Consider the following 12,422-nt stretch of genomic DNA (forward strand, 5'->3'; position numbering starts at 1 on the left):
AACAAAGTCAAACTGCCTCTTCCCGTAAACCTGAGAGATTTCATTTTTGACAAGGACCAGAAAGCTTTTCAGGTATCTAAGCTAAGACTTACCTTCTCAAAATTTCATCAAAACGGATTAACCAGACATTACGGTCATTGCTACTCGTGAGATCCATGCCGGTAATGCCAGTCTTTCTTTTATTTCTCCTACATGACGCTCTCTCTGTCCTTGATGCCGCCGTTGTTTTGTTCCCACTGTTCTCCCATTTCTTCATCCCATCTCTCTATCCCGTTTTTATCTCTGTCGCCTCTGCTTCCCTTGCACCCCGCTCCCAATCGCATATCTCTCCGTCCGCTTCGGTCTGATTTATGGCCTCCTTCATACCTTATGTTAGAGATGGAGGGCATTACATTTATATTTTGATTTAATGCAATAACTATTTTCTTTTAACTTTAATTCATAACTAGCTCTGGTCCATGCCGCCTTTGCGTTGGTGCTTCTGAATGTTGCGAAAGCGTCAACGAGATCCAATGGCTGTCCTTATTGGGAGTTATTTTTCCAGAAAACTCCGAGCAACTCGCATGCGTTGCATTAATTGCATGCTTTGTCATGGCTGAGGCGCACACAGCCATTAGATATTGTATTCTCATGTACCCGCTTGCTCCTCAATCTGCTATCAGGGGCATTACCATTGAAAGTATGAACCACTGCTTCAGATGAAAGGGAGTACAGGTCATTTCGGGCAATGTTAAAATAATGAAGTGAAGCTACCAGTGCAAATTATTGGACATTCGGCCATTTCGTTAAACAATAAACATGTAATCGGCTGCTGGTATTAATCGTAACATCAGTAGTGAGGTATATGAAGAACGAATCATGCTCCATTCAATTCTATTGGTCGTCTTCATTGATGAATTGCCAAATACACAATTGTATGATGTGACGGACAGATCTGAGACCCCAGTTGTTTTCCCTTTACTGTCAGTAATCAGTGTGTTTTTGACAAGGAAGATGTGTGTGTTTCTTAACCCCTGAGTGTATGGCCAACTTGAATAACCAACGGCATGCCTTTTGTGGGTTTAAATAAAAAGGATGATTTTTATTCACACGTTCAACCCAAAAGTCGAATGCTATGTCGCTCATGCACCACTCACACACACATTCGAGAAAGAAAGCTGTTAAAAGGATAGTATACTTTTACAAATTTCGAACAAAGGAATTGTTCTTAAGCTACATGGTTTGGCTCGTCTTGGGGAAAAGGCATGCATTGTGGGTCCAGTGAAGAAGGCATTTTCACTCCTCAAGTGTAGTTCGGTGACTTCAATAGCCGGAGACGTATATCAAAGTCTTGGCAGGTTTCTCTCGAAGAGGTGGATTTTCAGCAGGTCAGAAAGTTAGTTGATGGTAGTCTTATTACTAGGGAGGTTGGTTTTCTGTACTGGTGGACATGAAAAAGAACAGGCTTGGAGATCTTAAGATGTTAGTCTTCTGTTCTTTTAAAGCACAATGGTACTGCCTTGTCTGCTTGCTGCTTTTTTCTGCAGTCTGTATTTTAAAAGATTTTTTAAAAGGATACCAACACGGCTTCCTCACCCATGTGACTTCTCACAGTTCTTTTTATAAATATGGTGGGGGTCTAGGTTCATTAGTCCCATACTGCTCATCGGTCTAAGGAGGGTTAAGACAATCACCTTCTTTGTTTCAGGAGAAACCCATTCAATTCAGGAACACGCCTGATGGTTTCAAGATGGGCATTGATGACACCTCTTAGTACATTCAAGACAGTGAGTCAGTTTTTTGAACATACCGGCCGACGGTCCGCTGACCTTCGGTGACTATCTTTGCAGCCCATGTCCACTTTTAATGTCCATTGTGGTTCTTATAAAACAAAAGAAAAATTCAGTTCCAGAAGATACTATGTTGAATATAGTCCATGTTTAAAGTTATGAATAGGACATGTCTTTACTGAGCATGACATTGACCATTGTACAAAGATACATGGAGGCTATTTTGATGGCTAGAAGACTGTAGACAGTGAACAACAATCTCAGAGGTTCATTCCCTATTTTTGTTGAGTTGGCTGTTCTCAGTAGGAACTGAGGCAGGTCTTCAATTGGGTTTTCTAGGGTTTGTCCAAGTTCCCACGTTCCTGGTCGACATCTGGAATTTCCTTCTGCAATGCCAATGCAAGTGTTTTGAGGAAACGGCTGGGCTGTGAGGCTCACTGCGATTCAACTGACCCGCCAACATGTGCCTCACTTCAATCGTGGCTACATGGGCGAGGTATCTATGAGCGAATGGAACTTACTCTTGAGTAGGCGGGAAAAAGTGGAAGAGTAAACTTACATACCTAACAGAAACTAATGATGAGCATTGCCTGGAAGCGAGAGGCCGGAGAGAGCCGCGGGGAGCGAGCGTGCGAAGACCTTGGTGTCACCGGGTCCAGGGACTGGCCAGTAAGTCTTTTGCTGTGTTTATGGCGCATGCACAGAAAAAGGCGCTCCTCTTCCGTTCCGCTGCTCACCCCCCCCCCCCCCCCCCCCACTCCCTCCCCTTCCTCCCTCTCCCCCAGCTCTCTCCCTCCCCCTTCCTTACCCCTCCCTCTCCCTCTTTCTCTCCCCCTCTCCCTCTTTCTCTCCCCCTCTCCCTCTTTCTCTCCCCCTCCCCCTCTCCCTCTTTCTCCCCCCTCTCCCTTCCCCCCCCTCGCCCCCCGGCACCGCTACCGCTGGTCTCCCCACGCTGCTCTCCCCGGCCCCCGCGCTGCTGCCCCCGGCCCCCGCGCTGCTCTCCCCGGCCCCCGCGCTGATCTCCCCGGCCCCCGCGCTGCTCTCCCCGGCCCCCGCGCTGATCTCCCCGGCCCCCGCGCTGATCTCCCCGGCCCGCTCCACTCTCTCACTCCGGCCATTGTATTCTGCCACGTGTTTGTCAGGTTTCATCTCTGTGATTCTTTGAGCAGCGCCATCTTTAGTCCTGGCAGCTGCTACAGTCCCAAGCTGTGACGTTTTCGTGGCACATGCTGTATTTGCGCATGTGCCAAAACAGCGCAACCTACCGATCGCGTTGTCAACAATTGCGGTCTTTCAGAAATGGGAAGGACAACTATTCTAAAACTTAATTTCTCCGCACAGGTCGGCCAAGACGCTAGAATGCAGTCCTTAAGAAGCAGTGGGGCAATTAGGAGATGAAGAAGGAGTAAGAATTAGAAGTAGAATTAGAACATTACAGCGCAGTACAGGCCCTTCGGCCCTCGATGTTGCGCCGACCTGTGAAACCATCTGACCTACACTATTCCATTTTCATCCATATGTCTATCCAATGACCACTTAAATGCCCTTAAAGTTGGCGAATCTACTACTGCTGCAGGCAGGGCGTTCCACGCCCTTACTACTCTCTGAGTAAAGAAACTACCTCTCACATCTGTCCTATATCTATCACCCCTCAACTTGAAGCTATGTCCCCTCGTGTTTACCATCACCATCTGAGGAAAAAGACGCTCACTATCCACCCTATCTAACCCTCTGATTATCTTATATGTCTCTATTAAGTCACCTCTCCTCCTCCTTCTCTCCAACGAAAACAACCTCAAGTCCCTCAGCCTTTCCTCGTAAGACCTTCCCTCCATACCAGGCAACATCCTAGTAAATCTCCTCTGCACCATTTCCATAGCTTCCACATCCTTCCTATAATGCGGTGACCAGAACTGCACGCAATACTCCAGGTGCGGTCTCACCAGAGTTTTGTACAGCTGCAGCATGACCTCGTGTCTCCGAAACTCGATCCCCCTACTAATAAAAGTTAACACACCATATGCCTTCTTAACAGCCCTATTAACCTGGGTAGCAACCTTCAGGGATTTATGCACCTGGACACCAAGATCTCTCTGTTCATCTACACTACCAAGAATCTTCCCATTAGCCCAGTACTCTGCATTCCTGTTACTCCTTCCAAAGTGAATCACCTCGCACTTTTCCGCATTAAACTCCATTTGCCACCTCTCAGCCCAGCTCTGCAGCCTATCTATGTCCCTCTGTACCCTACAACATCCTTCGGCACTATCCACAACTCCACCAACCTCAGTGTCATCTGAAAATTTACTAACCCACCCTTCTACACCCTCTTCCAGGTCATTTATAAAAATGACAAACAGCAGTGGCCCCAAAACAGATCCTTGCGGTACACCACTAGTAACTAAACTCCAGGATGAACATTTACCATCAACCACCACCCTCTGTCTTCTTTCAGCTAGCCAATTTCTGATCCAAAGCTCTAAATCACCTTCAACCCCATACTTCCGTATTTTCTGCAATAGCCTACCATGCGGAACCTTATCAAACGCCTTACTGAAATCCATATACACCACATCCACTGCTTTACCCTCATCCACCTGTTTGGTCACCTTCTCGAAAAACTCAATAAGGTTTGTGAGGCACGACCTACCCGTCACAAAACCGTGCTGACTATCGCTAATGAACTTATTCTTTTCAAGATGGTTATAAATCCTGTCTCTTATAACTTTTCCAACATTTTACCCACATCCGAAGTAAGGCTCACAGGTCTATAATTACCAGGGCTGTCTCTACTCCCCTTCTTGAACAAGGGGACAACATTTGCTATCCTCCAGTCTTCCGGCACTATTCCTGTCGACAATGATGACATAAAGATCAAGGACAACGGCTCTGCAATCTCCTCCCTAGCTTCCCAGAGAATCCTAGGGTAAATCCCATCCGGCCCAGGGGACTTATCTATTTTCACACTTTCCAAAATTGATAACACCTCCTCCTTGTGAACCTCAATCCCATCTAGCCTAGTAGCCTGAATCTCAGTATTCTCCTCAACAACATTTTCTTTCTCTACTGTAAATACTGACGCAAAATATTCATTTAACACTTCCCCTATCTCCTCTGATTCCACACACAACTTCCCACTACTATCCTTGATTGGCCCTAATCTAACTCTAGTCATTCTTTTATTCCTGATATACCTATAGAAAGCCTTAGGGTTTTCCCTGATCCTATCCGCCAATGACTTCTCGTGTCCTCTCCTTGCTCTTCTTAGCTCTCCCTTTAGATCCTTCCTGGCTAGCTTGTAACTCTCAAGTGCCCTAACTGAGCCTTTACGTCTCATTCTAACATAAGCCTTCTTCTTCCTCTTGACAAGCGCTTCAACTTCTTTAGTAAACCACGGCTCCCTCGCTCGACAACTTCCTCCCTGCCTCACAGGTACATACTTATCAAGGACACGCAGTAGCTGCTCCTTGAATAAGCTCCACATTTCGATTGTTCCCATCCTACGCATCCTAAATCTTGCCTAATCGCATCATAATTTCCTTTCCCCCAGCTATAATTTTTGCCCTGCGGTATATACCTGTCCCTGCCCATCGCTAAGGTAAACCTAACCGAATTGTGATCACTATCACCAAAGTGCTCACCTACATCTAAATCTAACACCTGGCCGGGTTCATTTCCCAGTACCAAATCCAATGTGGCATCGCCCCTGGTTGGCCTGTCTACATACTGTGTCAGAAAACCCTCCTGCACACACTGGACAAAAACTGACCCATCTAAAGTACCCGAACTATAGTATTTCCAGTCGATATTTGGAAAGTTAAAGTCCCCCATAACAACTACCCTGTTACTCTCGCCCGTCGAGAATCATCTTCGCTATCCTTTCAGGGTAAGGGTGAGGGTGATAGAGGAGGAACAGCTTCTGAAAGAGATGGAAAAATCAGACACTGGTTTTCCCAGGCAGGTTGCATCCATCCTTCTGCTAGATGAATGATTGATAGAAATCCAAAGACATACACCTCCGCTCTTGGGTGGAAGTTGACAAAAGTTGTAAAGCATTTCTAAAGTTTCTGATAAAAGAGCATCGACCTGAAACATTACCTCTGTTTCTCCCTCCACAAATGGTGCCAGACTTGCTGAGTATTTCCAGCATTTTCTACTTTTATTCTAAAGTTTAAGTTGATTGAGCCTAAGATTCCAATGGTTTGTAAAGCTTATTATTATTGATTAGAGCTTTACTCTTATAGTTATTCAAATTTCTGAAGAGGCTTCCACATTGCAATAATGTTGTAATTATAATATATTTCTCGTGGTCTTTTATGTCAATTTGTGTGAAATTTCTGGGTGCAGTTTATTTTTTTCAGACATTTGTATTTATTTGTAACAATTTTCATTTAAAGTTATGAAACATTTTTGCACTAAAATAGTGTCTGACTCTTCTGGTTGTGGCTTCTGTGGGATGTTCATTGGGTAAAGTGCTGCACCCACAAGATGAGCTCTGAACTTCCTGCACTCTCGAAACAATGCCTTCTGAATTGCCGCTACGTAATCTTGGCTCCGGCTCACAGCACAGGATCTTCTACTTCCTCTGCTTATCAAGCTCCAGGCCTTCAACCATGGCAAAGTTGAAGGCTGTGGCACATGACAATTATCTTAGCTACACGCTCTGGGGAGTATTGGAGGACACCCTCAAACCTGTCCAAGCACCGGAAGTGGCTTTTCAGCACTCTGTTGGTCCTCTCAACGATCTGCCTGATGGATACATGGATCTGATTGAAGCTGTCTTCTGCTTCAGTCTGTGGGTTGCAAAAAGGCATCAGCAGCCATGGCAGCAGGGGATAAACCTTGTCACCATTCACCCATCCTTCCACTAGGCAACCATCCCTAAGCACTCATATGATGTAACTAGCGGAGTACTGCAAGAATCAATGCTGGGGCCTTAGCTCTTTACAATCCAAATTAATGAATTAGACGAGGAGATCGAGAGTAATGTATTCAACATTATTGACGATACAAAGCTAGGTAGGAATGTAAGCTGTGAGGAGGATGTAAAGAGGGTGCAGACAGATATAGACAGGTTAAATGATTAGGTAACAAGGTGTCAGATGGAATATAATGTAGGGAAGTGGGAGGTTATTCACTTTGGTAGGAAGTATAGAGGAGCAGAATATTTTTTAAAGGCATGGAATTTCTAAATGTTGGTGTTCAGAGAGACTTGGTGTGCTCATACAAGGAACACAAAAAGTTACCATACAGCAAGAAATTAGGAAGACAAATGGCATGCTGCCTTTATTGCAAGGGGATTGCAGTAAAAGAATAAGGAAGTCTTGCCACAATTGTACAGGGCTTTGGTAAGATCACATCTGGAGTACTATGCACAATTTTGCTCTCCATATTTAACCAAGGATGTACTTGCATCGGAGGTGGTACAGCCAAAATGGACTAGATTGGTTCCTAGGATGAGAGGGTTGTCCTATGATGAGGGGCTAAGTTAATTGGGCCTATACTCCTGAGTTTAGAAGAATGAGAGGCGATCGCTTTGAAACGGACACGATTCTGAAGGGGCCTGACAGGGTAAATGCTGAAAGGTTGTTTTCCCTGGTTGTGGAAACTAGAACACCGGGGCACAGCCTCAGGATAAGAAGTGATCCTTTAGGATTGAGATAAAGAGACATTTCTTCACCCAGAGTGTTGTGAATTTTTGGTATTGTCTACTCCAGAGAGTTGTGAATGTTCTATTTTTGAGTATATTCAAGACTGAGTTGAACAGATTTTTGGTATCTCAAGGAATCACGGAGGAATATGGGGACAGGGCAAGAAAATGGAGTTGAATCTGAAGAACAGCTATCATTGTATTGAATGGCGGAGCTAGCTCGCCCAGTCATGCAGTCTATTCCTGCTCCTATTTCTTATATTCTTAAGTTCTTATGACCGAGTTGCACACAATGAATACATGGTAACAGGAATCCGCATGGTACGCGTTCACATGCAAGATGTGCAGCCGGGCATCACAGAGCACCTGGCCGTTGGTCATACCCAACACTCCTGTAGAAACTTTGTAACCTCAGCCTTTGCTGCACTGGAAACATTCCAAATTATATGATCCTCCGAGCCCTACAGAACAGGGTATCTGTTACCTGATACATGCACTAATTCTTCACGGGATCCCCATGGATTACTGGAAGGATCGAGACCCCTAATAGTTGAAGACCATGGTCACCTTCCTTTCTAGATTGAAGGCTCCGCTGTAACTGTATGCGAACTGGAACTTTAAGTCATCTCAAAGCAAGTAACGCAGTCAGCCGATGGCCTCCTTTGTAAAGTGCAGCCGTCGCACAGTCAACTCCTCAGGCAGCTCCTGGAGTGTCAGTCGAGGCCTGTACGCTCTCTAGGCGACGTGCTTGCTTGTGGGGTGTTGTCTCGGCTTGTGTTACTTCATTCTCCACCCCGCCCTTCTCTTGTCCACTTCTAATTCCTCCATTATAACAGCTAAAGAGCCACTTCTATTTCTACAAACGAGTTTAAAATGGCATTCTTTGGTAACAAAAAGTGAGAACGTGTTCAATGTTTCCTGGAGGCGCTGATTTGTGCCTGTTTCAGATGACTACTGCTGTCTGCAAAGCTGAAAATCTGGTAGAAATTTGAAGAGATTTTCCCGTCATAAGGAATTGCAAGAAACTCTCACCGTAACTGTGGACGGCGCCATTATTATGGGCAGCGATCCGTTCGGACAAAGGGACCGGTATGGCCACGACAAATGAAGAACATTTGAGCAAGTGGTACCAACGCGCGTCGGTCTAGTGCCAAGCATATTCAGCTCCTTCATCAATGATCTTCCTTCCGTCATAAGGTCAAAAGTAAGGATGCTCACTGATGATTGCACAGTGTTCAGTCCCATTGGTAATCCCTCAGATAATGAAGCAGTCCATGCCCACATGGAGCAAGACCTTTGGCAACATACTGGCTTGAGTTGATAAGTGGTAGTAGCATTTGTGCCACACAAGTGCCAGGAAATAACCATCTCCAACAAGAGAGAGTCTAACCATCTCCCTTGACATTCAATTGCATTATCATCGCTGAATCCCCCACGAACAACATCCTGGAGTTTACCATTGACCAAAAACTAACTGGACAGGCCATATAGATACTGTGGCTAAAAGAGCAGATCAAAGGCTGGGAGTGCTGTGGCGAGTAACTCGCCCCCTGACTCACCAAAGCCTGTGCACCAGCGACAAGGTACAAGTAAGAGTGTGCTGGAATGCTCCCCACTTGCCTGGATGTGTGCAGCTCCAACAACACTCAAGAAGCTTGACAAAACCAGGACAAAGCATCCTAGTTGATTAGTACCCCATCCACGACCTTAAACGTTCACTCCCTCCACCACATGTACACAGCCGCAGCAGTGCGCATTATCTACAAGGTGCACCGCAACAACTCACAAAGGCTCCTTCAGTAGCACCTCCAAATCCGTGACCGCTACAACCTACAAGAACAAGGGCAGCAGGTGTATAGGAGCACCACCACCTGCAAATTCCCCTCCAAGTCACACGCCATCCTGACTGGGAACAATATCGCTGTTCCTTCACTGTCACTTGGTCAAAATCCTGGAACTCCCTCTCTAACAGCACTGTGGATGTACCTATATGACAAAGACTGCAGCAGTTCAATGGGATGGTTCACCACCACTTTCTCTGTTATGTTTACGCTGGGTTACTGGGTTTAGTTTGTAATATCTGATTTAACTCTGAGCAATGCAGATATCACAATGGTGTTAAATAACCAACTGGTTTATTTACAACACATTGAGTTAAAAGTTCTTACAGGATTTCAGTACATGTCTTGAGGCAGACAGTATTCTATGGAAGCTTCTAGCAGTCTCTGTCTTAGTTTCACTTTCACACTGCTGCTCCACCAGAGGCTTAATCAATCAAACACAGTGAACACAGTTAGTGGGCAGACTGATATGATCAAACCCTGATCCATCAAACACTACATTTTCCCTCTTTTTGACTAAAGACATTATTTTAAATTAAAGTATTCTAAACAACAAACATCTATACATCAAGTTATTTCTTAGTGTTCAACTTGTCTGTTTTCTCCAAGTACAGAAATAGTCTTTGAGATAGGAAGGTCTCTTTGGTCTTCAATTAGATCTACGAATTTGAGGTTGTGGATCTGTTTGATCAGCTTGGTGAGGCAGATTATCAACATCATTCATAGGAAAATGAAATGTATCCTCATGACAACTGTCCTCAATATATTCTGGTCTGCTCCCTATCAAACGTCTCGCATTCCACTTGCTGTTGTCATCCAACAGATAAGCATTGGTACCTAACAGACATTTCATCTGCTTTGGACCTGATACTGATGAAGCAATTTCGTGGTCGCGATTCGGCCGTTTGATTCAAACACAATCTCCAACTTTAAGTTGTGGTTCCCTTGCGCCTGTACATTTGTCAAAATATGCTTTTGTTTTATCTTGTGGCTTTGCGATTCCATCTGCTTTCGCTCTGACATCCTTGTTAACTGGTAGTGGTGACTTAAGAATGGTCAGTGGCATGCGAAAGTTACAACCTATCATAGGTTCTGCTGGTGTCTTGCCGGTCAGAGAGTGTGGGGTGGATCGGTATGTGCAGAGTAAGATGACGTGAATGGACTGTTTGAATGTTCACCCCTCTGACATACTAGATTTCAGACTCTCCTTTATCACCCTGTTGAGCTGTTCAATGCCACCCATTCGACTGTGGGTTGTAGTATGACATCAGCTGGTGATTGATTCTGTAACTGGCTAGGAATTCCGTGAATTGACTTGCAACAAGCTGTGGTCCATCGTCTGTACTGATAGTCTCCGGCAAACCCCATTTTGTTATTAACTTGTCCAGAATGTCGATGACTGACATGATTGCAATGGAACTTGTCGCAATTTCCGGCCATTTGCTTTGGAAATCGTGAACAACAAGCAAAAATTGTCGATTCCTTGGGGCTGCTTGCACTTCTCCAAAAATATCAACTTGATACTGTTACCATGGTTTTGTTGGCCATGGGGTCGGTTTTACAGGCGCAGGACATGGTTGAACAGATTTTTCACTGAGTGCACAAGCTATGCAATTCCTAATGAACTCTCCTATACAGCGATGTTTTCCTGGCCACCAGACTGCTTCACGAGATCATTGTTTCATCTTAACACCTGAATGTCCCTCATGGGCAAGGTGCAATACATGTTGCTGTAGTGCCTTTGGGATAACTACCCGAGTGCCACGTGCAATGCAGTTATTGCCAAATAATGCGAGTCCATTGTGTACTCTGTAAAACAGGATCCGTTCTTCCCCTTTGTCACGAGGCCACTCAGATTTGAGGTATTGACTTACTTGCTGCAGTACATCACCTGCTGCTGACTGTCTCCGACTCCTCTCGTGTGACCAGAATCGTGGTCACGCACGAAATCACTGTGATCATGTAGTCTTTAATATCACAAGTTGCTTTGCTGTCGCTAACACTATCTGCGACAGTATTATGGCTAAGCATATTCGCTGCTCAGTTGCATGAACCCCAAGGTACTCCACCGCAGATGACCTGACCATCTGTAGATGCGTAGAGGTCGATGATCTGATCCTGACGTAGCTAACAATGTAGTCAACGCTTGGTGATCAATGCAAAGAGTAAACTTTCTACCGAAACGATATATTTGCCAATATTCACATGCACAGAGACAGGCTAGTGCTTCCTGCTGTCCAGTAGAATGTTTACATTCAGTGTCTGGTAATTGGCGTGATGCATAAGCTATTGGTCATTCACATCCATCAATGGACTGTGAGACTACAGCGCCAGTTGCAGTTCCCAACGCATCTGTCATGACATACATTTCTGCATGTGGGCAGAAATGCATGAGGACTGGTGGAGATGCTATCTTTGCCTTTAACATTTCAAATGTTGATTGCTGTGTGACAGTGCATTCCCATTGAACCTCTTTATGAAGTAGCTTCCGAAGAGGCTACGCAATCTTTGCATAATTAGGAAAGAATTTATGATAGAAGTTGGTAGTACCTAGAAACAATGCCAATTCCTTCACATTAGACGGTGTTGGAAGTGCATGAAGGACTTTGACTTTGTGTGTAGGCTTTACTCAAGCTGCTGTCACTCTGTAACATAGAAAGTCAATCTCAGGTGCCGCAAATATGCATTTGTCCTTGAGAATCAAATTGTGTTTTACAAGCTGAGTGAGCACTGCTGATAATTGTTGCAGTCCGAAGGGATCATTTCCTCCACAACACCCTCCAGTACCCCCACCACCTCGTCCCCTTCCCACAGCACCTTCCTCTGCAATAGCAGGAGGTGTAATACCTGCCCATTTACCTCCTCTCTCCTCGCTATCCAAGGCCCCAAACACTCCTTTCAGGTGAAGCAGCGATTTACTTGTACTTTCAATGTAGTATACTATATTTGCTGCTCGCAATGTGGTCTCCTCTACATTGGGGAGACCAAACACAGATTAGGTGACCACTTTGCGGAACACCTCCACTCAGTCCAAAAGCATGACCCTGAGCTTCGGTTGCTGGCCATTTCAACACTCCCCCCTGCTCTCATGCCCACATCTCTGTCCTGGGATTGCTGCAGTGTTTCAGTGAACATCAATGCAAGCTCGAGGAACAGCAACTC

Source organism: Heterodontus francisci, chromosome 23 (genome assembly GCF_036365525.1).
Source record: "Heterodontus francisci isolate sHetFra1 chromosome 23, sHetFra1.hap1, whole genome shotgun sequence".
NCBI classification, from domain to species: Eukaryota; Metazoa; Chordata; class Chondrichthyes; order Heterodontiformes; family Heterodontidae; genus Heterodontus; species Heterodontus francisci.